This window comes from Nelumbo nucifera, chromosome 1 (genome assembly GCF_055504915.1).
Source record: "Nelumbo nucifera cultivar China Antique chromosome 1, China Antique-T2T, whole genome shotgun sequence".
Taxonomy (NCBI): domain Eukaryota; kingdom Viridiplantae; phylum Streptophyta; class Magnoliopsida; order Proteales; family Nelumbonaceae; genus Nelumbo; species Nelumbo nucifera.
The window spans coordinates 144,707,146-144,718,901 of NC_142649.1; the positions used below are offsets into that span (position 1 = coordinate 144,707,146).

At 45.2% G+C, this 11,756-nt stretch overlaps 1 long non-coding RNA gene across 1 annotated transcript; it reads right to left on the reverse strand.

Moving 5' to 3' along the window:
• Window positions 1–1,922: 1,922 nt before the first annotated feature.
• Window positions 1,923–7,935, reverse strand: LOC148803947 (uncharacterized). Its single transcript, XR_016080326.1, has 3 exons — window positions 3,249–7,935; window positions 2,739–3,145; window positions 1,923–2,663 (listed from the first exon to the last, which is right to left on the reverse strand). It is a non-coding gene; the product is annotated as an uncharacterized LOC148803947 (long non-coding RNA).
• Between the last annotated feature and the right edge of the window lie 3,821 nt (window positions 7,936–11,756).

The following is an 11,756-nucleotide window of genomic DNA, read 5'->3' on the forward strand; positions in this document are numbered from 1 at the left end:
AGCTCGTAGTCAACCAAGTCACAGGAGATTACGAAGCTCGCGAACCAACCATGATTGCCTACTTAGCCAAAGTAAGAGAGGCTCTGCTCAACTTCCAGTTACATTTCATCAAACAAATCTCGAGGTCGTAGAACGCTGAGGCCGACACTCTGTCCCGGTTGGCCAGCACCAGCGATATCACCGTGAGAACCGTGTACATAGAGGACCTGCCTCAGCCTAGCATTCTCGGGGGGGGGGGGGGGGGGTAGAGGAGGTCGCTCCCGTCGTTCAAGCAGAGATGAGCTGGATTGACCCGCTCGCGAGCTTCTTGCTGCACGGGACCCTCCATGCAGATCACAATGCGGCCAGAAGGGTAGAGCGCCAGGCAGCCAAATATGTCATGATAGACGAACGACTGTACCGCAGATCCTACACGCTCCCCTACCTGCGCTGCTTGTGACCTACCGAAGCCGAGCTCGTACTCCATGACACTCATGAGGGTCTGTGCGGCGGACACTTGGGGGTAGGGCCCGCACCCAAAAAGCACTACGACAGGGGTACTATTGGCCAACAATGAACGTAGACGCCATCGAGCTCGTCAGAAAATGTGACAAATGCCAGAAGCATGCCAATATTCACCATCAGCCTACTGCCGACCTCAAGTATCTCACCAGCCCGTGGCCTTTCGCACAATGGGGCATCGACATACTCGGACCGTTCCCACCAGCGACAGGCCAGAGGAAATTCTTAGTAGTAGCAGTGGATTACTTCACCAAGTGGGTAGAAGTTGAACCTCTTGTAACAATCACAGCCCGGAACGTCCAAAACTTCTTTTGGAAAAACATTGTATGCCGCTTCGGGTTACCTCGGGTACTAATTTCTGACAATGACAAGCAATTCAAGGACATCAAATTCCAGAACTTGTGCCAAGATATGGGGATACGACAGAATTTCACTTCGGTTGCACACCCTCAAGCAAACGGTCAAGCAAATGTCACGAACAGATCCATCCTCCGTGGACTGAAGGCACGTTTGAACCGAGCTAAAGGATTGTGGGCAGACGAGCTACCCAGTGCTCTATGGGCTTATCGAACCACGGAGAAAACTGCCATAGGAGAGACTCCCTTCAACCTCACCTACGGCACCGAAGCAGTTATCCCGGTAGAGATCGAAGTACCTACGCTGCGACTGGATGCATACAATGACAAAACAAATGAAGATGAGCTACGTACCAACCTCGATCTACTCGACGAAGTAAGAGACCTTGCGTACATCAAGACCGCAGCTTACCAGCAAAGAGTAGCTCGGTACTATAATGCCAGGGTTAAGAAGCGGAACCTCCATGTCGGTGACCTGGTCCTCCGTAAAGTTATGGTACCTGAGCCCGGCGTTGGCAAGCTCGGGTCTAATTGGGAAGGACCTTACCGAGTGAAACGAGTGCTCGGGGAGGGAACATACGAGCTCGAGACCTTCAAAGGGAAACAAGTACCTCGAGTATGGAATATTGTCAACTTAAGACAATATTACCTATAACAACTGAGTAGACCATGAGTCACTCCTAGAGCCTAAGGGCCAAAATGCTGAGCTAACTGAGACCTCGGCATTAAGAAAGACTTAGCCACTTAAGTGATGAAGGCAAAGTATGAAATATCAGAGGCATAAACAACTCGGGTTTAAACCCCATGAAACATAGCTCGTCTCAGTGCGTTGGTTGAACTAAGGAATAACCAACAAGTGTGGTTCGGGCACACATGGTAATCACTTCGCCGTGCACCTTAGAGATGCCTTAAATGATTAAGGGACAGTCCAGGATAACGACTATCGAGAAGTCCTACTTCGGGTATGTAGCTCTAAAAGCTCGGGTTTTGAGATCGCCTTAGCAAAAATAAAGAGAGCACATCATACTTAGAAAAAAAAGAAGAAATTTCATTACCATAAAAAAAGAGAAAAAAGAAAAGAAAGAAAAATAGCTAATGACAAAGCAATAACCAAGCTAAACAGCTCGGGAAAGTCTGACAGAGTGAAAGGGCCCAACCGCCCAACAAAAGGTCTTTTCAAGGCCGGGTTTATGGCACCCAGGAGCCACCAGAAGTCCAGACAAACGCCGCCAAAGCTTCAGGGATCCACCTCCTCATCCTCGTCCTCCGGAGAGTCAGGCTCCTCTTCCTCCGCCTGGTCCACCGTCTCGGGAGACAGACCTTTCATGGTAATGCCGTCGAGGTTGAGCCCGGAGAATTTCTTTCAGATCAACCACCGACAGAGCTTAAACCCAGAGCGGTACGAACTCGAGCCATATTCTACCTGAAGGTCATGATATTCTTGGGAATCTTTGAAGTCCCAGACCGCCTTCTCTCGCTCGGCCTCCACCATGTTGTCAAAGTTCTGAGTTCGATCCAACAGAGTCGACTCCAAATCCCGAACCTGTTGGCAAAGGAGCTCCCTCTCCGCTGCCACCCTTGACGACTCCTCCCTATAACGCGCTCTCTCTTCAGAAAGCCTGGCAATTTGCGCCTCTTGGTCTCGGACGAGCAGCTCTTGGGACTCGCTCCCATTGCGAGTGTGAAGGAGGTCGCCTCGAGTTTGGTCAAGCTCGCCTAAAGCTTCTGAAGGTTAACCTTCTAGTTATGAGCGTCGTAGGAGTGAACATGCGTCTGGAGGGCCATGGCGTGTATGGCGGTGTTTACCTGCCAACAAGAGACAGGAGTCAAAAGACAACAAAAAAGGAAAGGAGGGCAAAGGAAGATAGAAGGACCACTTACCACCATACAGTGAGAAGCGGCGAGCGCGGCAAGATCCCCAGGCTCCATCGCCCCCCACTTAGCGACCTCCTCGTTGCAGATCGCTCTCCGGCTCCTCCTACGAGCCACGACGAAGTCGTTTACGCCCTCCCAGTTCCCCACTGGGAGCCGCGGATAGGGAAACGACCGAGAGGAACACGAAGGGGCTACTTCTTGTTGCGGGAGCTCGCCCTCCTCGAGGCTGGCCCCGCTGGCACCCCCTTCGGATGGAGGCAGCGGGACTTCGGGCGGCGGAGAGGTGAAACCCGGCTCGGAAGACCCGAACTCAGTACCCCCGGAGGGGGGAGTCTGGTCAGGGCGCGACCTCTTTACTTTGCGCCTCTGGTTGCTTGACAGAAGGCGGCGCGAATCAACACCAGACATGATGGCTGCCAAGAAGAAACCAAAAAGTGTCAAGTTCAGTAAGAACAAAGTACACGTATATATACAACATTGTGACAAGGTACTACGCGACCTAAAGAGGCAACCTACCCGGGCTTAGGCCGGCCTGCACGAGCTTCTCCTCGGTCAAGTAATCCGAACAGAGGAAGCCAACTGATGCCTAGGACATCATCGTTTTTCGGGTGTCGGGGTCCAGCTCGACCCCTTAGGGTTGCGGACCAAAAAATAATCCCGTTTGCAGGCGGGAATTTTATTTGGAAGCTCGTATAAGAGCTTGTAGCCACGACGGGGAGAGAAGTAGTAGAGACGCCTCTCCGGTGGAGCCCCGGGAGTGGCATTCTTTATGCAAAGGATAGTAGAAAAAATGTCGAGGTTCAATGGAAGACAGTATTCACAACACAAGAATATAGTCCCAACCATGTTCCGAATGGCATTGGGATGGAGCAGATCGATGGTGACATTAAAATGGTTTAGCACCTCCACTATCAAGGGGTGTTGGGGGAGACGCAGGCCAGCCTCGAGCTGCTCCTGGTAGATAAGTATTTCATTGGGACCATGCTCCCACGGAAAGTTACCGGTGGGAAGACAGTAGATGAGGTCCCTAGGAAGGTGGAAATAGCTAATTAGAGACCTAAGTCTCCCCTCTGTCATGGAGGAGGGGCCAAAAGTATCAGGCTCCCTTCCTCGGGAAGTGGAGGCTCTGTCACCAGAGGACTCCTGGGCCCCCGGGGCCCGTTCCCAAGCTCCCCCCGAGTTAGAGGGAGCATCATCATCCTGGTCACCGCCTCGATGATGAGTGTGGTATGGGTATCCAGACATGCCTGATAGTAATTGGGACTCACCGAAAGGTATGGGTACCCAGACATGCCTGATGTGCGACCTCAGAATCCGAAGACAGCAAGATGGCTTGAGGGAAAATGAGACCCTGAGGGCCCTCCTATTTATAGCCTCCACACCTCCGAATCAACGGCCCAGATTAAGACAGATTCGACGGTTCGCAGGTGTACTGACCACACGCCTTCTGAGAACCGAAAAGCGATTGGCTGCACGTCTCCCATGATTGAGGCGATGATGGCTGCATGACATCCGGAGTTAAAAGCCGCTTCAACATGTTTTTGGAATTCGAAAAGTCAGAAAATCTCCTGATCCCCACGAACGCATTTAATGTGAGTAATTAATCAAGTTTGAATTTCAGTCAAATCAGTCCATCATACTTCATGAGCTCCTTGCGCTAAGGCAACGCTCTCAGCTCAAGGAGTGGGGGGCAATTGATGGAGGATGATTTGGCCCGACCTACGAAACGATGACACGTGGACCTGACTCAGCATGAGCAACAACTTAGCATCATAATTTGGTAACGGCTAAGTAACAGGCCTATAAAGCAGCTCGCTATATCTTAGCTCGCTACAACACGAGCTCGTGGTTCCCCGAGCTACCCCGAAGGGGATATTCCGAGGCTACCTTAGCTCGCGAGCTAGGGAAACCAGCTTGCTCAAGCCCCTAAGCAAATAAGTCATTAGAAGGGCAACCCTCAAGTATTCCTAAGCTCACTACAAAATAGCTCGCAAGTGAGCAACACGAGCGTTTCTCAGGAAGCTTCTATCTGACAAACCGTACTGATCAGACTGCGCCACGTCCCTTGACTGATGGCACAGTCCCTGTCCGTTCAATAGTCTGCACCCACGTCTCTCAGCAGGCGGAGGCGTGCCTGCCCTTTGGAGACGTGTCACCCATCCGAGCAAGGGGTACGTCGCAACGGCCACCTGCGCAGCCCTAGCAGGTAATGGCTGTGGCAGGGGCCCAGTGGCGGTTATGCCCGATCTGACAAGAATGCCCCTATAAAAGCCCTTGAGGCAGAAGGGGAAGGGATCTTCTTTAGACTTTTGAATACTTTCGCACTCTCATACTCAAAAACTGAATACATCTTTGCTCGCGAGCTAATCTCTCGAGCACAGTGATAAAGCGCGACCTACACTCTTAGCTTTCGCACTATTTTTTCCTCTTTCCCTTGCGTTCTGACTTAAGCATCGGAGTATTCCCACCGGGTAAATCCCCGGGAATCCTTCTTTTCCATCTTCTCAGGTGCCATCCGTCGCCAATAAGGAACCAGTCAGCAGCCAACTAAGAGTGCCCGGATCATGCCGCATCAGTACCAAGTAAAAAAAAAAATCTGAAATAACATTTTCTGGGAAAAGAACACTCGTATGCAACACCTTTTTCTGAGAAAATGCCGGTCAGAAAACAACATTGATTCCAAACACCGCCAATATGAAATAATGACTGTTTTCTTCCATTATTTATATCAAACAAATATTCCTGATTCACATTTATGCCATCTCTCCATCACGTTCGATGTTCAGTAATTAGTAAGGCTTGCAACTTCTTATCTTCCCGAGTGGCTGAAATGTGACTTTGGGAGTAGTCACATTATGATTGTCTTTTCCCACTATGTTTAGGAGTAAAATTACAAAAAATGCTCACATTCTGATTGTCTTTTTCCACTATTCATCTTTCTTCTACCTTTGGAATTTGGACGCAAACTAAGCAAAATAAACTCACCCCAGTGTATTCATTGGGGATAGTCTTTGGATGTATTTTGCCATAGTTGATTTGTGTCCAAAGTCCAAAGATAGAAAAGCAATGAACAATGAAAAAAAAGTCAGAACATGAACATTTTAATAAATTTACCCATAACTGTAACATTAGTTTAATAGAATTGGAGTTAAATGTATATATTCTTGATAGTTCAGGGCCCTAAAGTAGACTTTCCCAAATATAACAATTAACGAATCAACCTATTTGCCTTGATCTTTTATTGAGTTCTTTTTATCTGGTCTGAACATTTTATATGGAGGAGCTTATGAGATGAAGGCGTAGATATCATCGGTATTTATACTGCAAAATTGGAGGGAGCATATATGTTTTCTACTGGAAGAAGTGTGGTTGAGTGGATATTTATTAACTGAACTGAATTCGCCATGCATGCAGCTTATTTTCAATATAAACTTTTATGTAAATGCATATTAATCAGGAGAAAAACATATTATTCAGTGAGTAAATAGAGGTGTAAAGTGGGCCGTGCCAGGGCTGGCATGTGGTGGCCCGTGCAAAGTGTGGGTCGTGTCGTGCTGGTTTGTGGGCCATTACAGGCCGTGCTGCCCTCCTTAGTGAAAAATTTGAGGGTCGGCCCTGCACAGCCCACGGCCTAGGCCCATGCATGCCCGTGCTGTGTCACGGGCCAGGCTGGCCTGTGGGTCGAGCTTTGGGCCTGGTTAGGCCATGCATCGAGCCAAAGCTATTTATTTAAAAAAATTGACAAAAAACTTAAAATTTTAATTTTCTATGAATTTTGTGTATACAATTGCTTATATATACAATAATTAAATAAATTAGTATAATAAAATTAAAAAATTATTTATTTTATTAATATATTATATACTATATATATTATTATATAATTATATAAAATTATTTTTTTATTAATATTGGCCATATCGTGGGCCGTGCTGCGAGCTGGGTTGTGTCGACCCACGGGCCGCAAGTGGCACGACCCGCTTGATCATGCCGTATCGTAATGACCCGTGGACCTAAAACCCCAGACCTAGCACGGCCCATGGACCATCGTGTCAGGCCATGCCCTAGGAGTAAGGACACCTGGGTATGTTAAGTACAGTAGCAAACAATTTTGAGAGCGATAAAAGGCAAGCTCTAATAAGGAGTACGATTCATTGCCGTGGCTAGTAGTGCTGATACTGTCCGGCGCCCTCTCTGCCTGCAGAGAATCCTGAAGCCTATGGTGTGGACTGTGAATACAGACTCATTCTGGCTTGGGTATTGGATCTTCATAAAGCCCTTACTAGTTACTACTGGAGACACTATTAAAGTAATAACGTTGGTAGAAGACTTCTTCAAAACCCAAGAGCTCTAAGTGCTCAGCGGCCTAAATCATCGCCAAGGAAGTTGCAGCAAGAGGGTTGTTGATATTGTGATCACTATGCCGCCCAATCTTCTGTGTCATTGTTTGTTTTCTCTTGTTAGGTCTGGAAAACAAAATCATGTTGCTTGTAGTCGATTAATTCACGTAGGGATTTCTTAATTAATATAGTCGACTACTACTTATTGCCTATTCTTAGTAGTCGACTACTACATGAAGGGTGTAGAACTCAGAAAAAAACAACAACAGTATGTTAGAAATAATAGAGACACATTAAGGCAATAAAGGATTAATATACCATACCAATTTTTAACATAGAAAACCTCTCCAATGTGAAGAACAAAAACCATAGGACACTAATCCAAAAATATTCCACTATGGATTATAACTTCTCTAGTTCCAATTAAAGGATAATAAATTCAAGAGACAAGAACCTCTTTTGGATACACAAAACAATTATCAAACAAGAAGTGCTTCAATTAACAAAACATGAAAAACATCTTACCAAACAAGCTACTGTATTCCTCTCCAAAACCACTATTGAAGAGCTCAGAAAACCTACCAAAATTTTGGTACAAAAGAGTAAAACAACAGCCACAACAGTTGATTGAAGTGTTCTTGCTTACATACCAAGAAACTTGAATATCTTCTTCTTCTCTTATTAAAAGAGGAATTACATTTTTTTTCCACTCACTTCTCTTATCTTCTCAACAAAAAGAGGATACCAATGTGTATCCAGAATACCAATACGCTCTATATCCCCAAATAAATTGAGGCTTGTTGAGAAAGCCAAAAGGATAGTGGAGAGTGGGTCCCACCATCAATTAACATGAACCAAGACCACACAATTTTGCCTCGTTCTCATTTGTGAGAGAGCATCAAGAGTCTCAACTTTATTTTATCTTTCTTCCAACTTTCTCAAGTTACGTGTTGAGCAAGAGACCCCAACACATGAATGGGCCCTGCCTCTACATGAGTACAGAAACCCAACATCTCTTTGGTCTACTTTTAGTGAGCAAGCATGGATCCGTTGCAAAAGCTTCAAAAGTAAATTCGTATTCATATTTAGTTTAGGTCGATGCTAATGCAAATTTAGCTGTGCAATTTGGGTGGGCTCAGGTTAGGCTTTTGTCAAAATTTGAATGGACAGAGACTAAAGGCCGAGCCCAAGCATTGTAAAATGCATTGGGGTTCCTTGTAAGAAAAAAACTCTGAACACACTTTGAAAGTATAGAAATCCAGCCATTCATCGAGAAGATCTCCTCATAAATTTAACATACATATATGTAATAGAAGATATTCCCAATGTGCGATTGGATAGAGATTTTGCTTGCAGGGGATCAACCCAAGTCGCACCCCTAGGCATATTTCTTTCATTTCCCTTTATATTTCAGACTACATTTTCCCTCGATATATGAATTTCCTTAAAGATTCAAATACATCTTTACCTTGTTGATCATGGAAATCAATTGGATGAATATGTCAAGTTACAAAGTTTTAGGAGCAAATAAAAGGAATTTCTATTACTCACTTTTACCCCACAAAGTGTACCCATTCTACGATTCCTCTCCTATTATGTTAATAGACATTACTTCACAAGTAAATGGGCTCTTTCTTATATAATAAACCTCAAAAATATATTAGGCTTTAATGGGCTTTGGACATAAGTAGTCCGGCACAAAATTCTGATTGTGACAAGCTCCATTGAACCCATACCCTATTCTAACAGAATGGGTTCTACCACAAAGTCATCAACTCCTACACATAATAGAGACATAATAGAGAGTGTGCATGAATCACCAGCTACAATGGATTTAGGTTTCTGAGCGCTTTGAGTTCTTGAATTCTGAAGCAGTACCGTAAAGATTTCTCTACCTTTTACTTCCTTTCCCTATATTTTCCTTCAAACCAAATATAGCCTTAGGGATTCAACTTAAGCGGGCTCAGGATAGAATTTAGTCAAAATTTGATTAAGCCCAGCCCAAAGACCCAGGCCTAAACCAGTATAAAATGCTAACTGAGGCCAACATCAGTTGCATCCCAAGTAAATATGGTGTTTGTGTTTCCAATAACAAGGACTTCATCAAGAAACAAAATCATGCCAGAACGAAACTTTCCATTTACACCAATACGCTTCAGGATTCTCTGCAGATAGAGAGTGAATTAGGGTCAGCACTACTAGCCCCAGATATTAAGCCGTAGTTCTTCATCACTACAAGTAGTGATGGCAATTTTCCATGTCCCCGCCAAGTATTCGGCTTTTCCGATCTCATGGGATCAGGGTTAGAAATTGCAGGGGTGGGAGCGAATATGGAGATTGATAGTGATACCTGAATGAGGATGGAGAGTGAATCCCCGCCGAATCCTGATTATATATATCCAATATATATGCATATATTAAATACATATATTATTTATATTATATATTTAAAAGTATTTAAAATATTTTAATATTTTAAGAAATTTTCTTTATTTTAAATGAATCTATTTTCTAAAAAAATCTTTTTGATGTAGCGTAATCCGGTCATTCCTAACTGGCACTCGTGTGGCTCTTGGAAGACACCTGAGATGGGGAAGAATAAGAAGAATCCCTTGGGGGTCTGCCCGGCGGGGACACTCCGATGCTTAAATCAGTACTCGATAGAAGCAAGGAAAAGGCAAAAAGCTAAGAGTGCAGATAGCCCGTTACCACTATATTCAAGAGATCAGAAGTTCAAGCAGAAGTTTCTCTTCTGCCCTGAGGGCTTTTATAGGGACACTCACACTAGGTCGGGCATAACCGCCCCTGGGCTCCTGCCACAGCCGTTACCTGCAAGGGATGCGTGGGTGGCCGTTGTGGCGTACGCCTCGCCCGGGTGAGTGACACGTTCTGAAGTGGCAAGCACGCCTTTACCTGTTGAGAGACATGACGCAGACTATCGAAAGGACTGGGACTACGTCATCAGTAGAGGATATGGCGCAGTCTGACCAGTACGGTCTGTGAGTCGGAAGCTTCCTGAAGAGCGCTAGTGCGGCTCGTTCGCGAGCTATTTTGCGGCGAGCTTGGAGCACTTCAGGATTACCCTTAGTGGAATTGGTCCTCGTAATGACTTGTCTGCTAGGGAACTCGGGCGAGCTAATAACTTTAGCTCGTGAGCTACAGTTGCCTCGGAGTATCTCTTCAAAGATAGCCCGGGGAGCCCGGAGTTCGCTTCACAGCGGACTCCTCCCCTCGTGAGCTGTAACGTAGCGGACTGCTTCGTGGGCCCGTCACTTGATCGCACCGGGCTTCAACGCTGGGCTGTCGCTCTCGCCAAGTCAGCATCTACGTGTCACCGTTTCATAGGTTGGGTCAAATCATCCTTCATTACTTTTAATTTAAAAAGTTTGGGGATTCGGATCCACAAGAGGATCGGGGTCAATGGCATATATTTGTTTCAAAGTTGGAGTTGGAGATGGAGAGTATGGTCCCCACCTCAAACTCGTACCGTTGAGAGAGAGAGAAAGAGAGAATTGTACTTAGAGGTGAGCATTCAGTTTTTTCTGAAATTTTAAAAACTGATTTAAGTATATGGTAGGCCGAACTGAAACCGAAATATGTGAAAATCGAATAAATAGAACCGAAATTTTTTTCAGTTATTTCAGATATTCCGGTTAAAACCAAAATTATTTAACCAGAAAACTACAGTGCAGCGCAGGAAAATGCACGTGGCCAACGACACTCGGCAACGAGTCAACGCCGTTCGTGTTCGAAGCCTGGAGCTCAGTAAGAAGAAGAAGAGGACCGATGCCTAGAACCTGGAGGAACTGAGGAAGATGCAGCGCAGTAGCAGCAGCCGGCAACTGTGGCACTCGGCAATGAGTCAACGCCATTCGTGACTTCGTGTTCAGTGTTCCTGCTGGTGCTAGGTGACCCTGTGACGTCCGGCAGTCGCAGCAGTTAAAGAGACGAACTGAACTACCGTCCAGCAACCGCCACAGTTGAAGAAACGAATTGGACTCTGGAGACTCTGGACTCTAGTCTGGAACTGGAAGATGAGACAAGGCACGAGACTCTCGAGACGGCGAGACTCTTAGAGCCTTAGTCTCCGACTCTTAGACGCCCGCGCAGCAGTTTTTCACTTTATTGTCTAACATGTTTTGCAGTTTGCTTATTTTGGAAATTTGGCAAATAGCCAAATATGATTCCTAATTTATTAAATATTAATATAAATTATAATATTAAATCAGTTTTTTCGATTAATCGATTTATCAAGTTTGATAATCAAAACCGAAACCCAAAATACAAAAAAAGCGAAAAAGAAAACCAAACCTAACTAAAAAACCGATTAAATCAAAACCAAAATTTCAGTTCAGTTTTCGGTTTTAACCGAATTATGTTCACCCCTAATTGTACTTCACTTGCGTTTTGTTTGATAGTGTTCTTCAGAAGTCATTGCTCCGTAGTTAAAATAAGCTTGATGTCTTATTATTCAGTCCATTTTGTTGCAGTAATGAAGCATTTTGTCTAACAAATTAATACTCAAATTTGCCTAAAACTACATATCAGTATATCATGAAAATTTATTTTCTGTGGTATCAAAGTCCTTTCAAGTATTTTCAACCACCGGTTGAACCAGCCACTAAGACCAGTTAGCCAGCCCATCACCTGCCATATTTTCGGGTCTCACCCCCAAACATGTTCA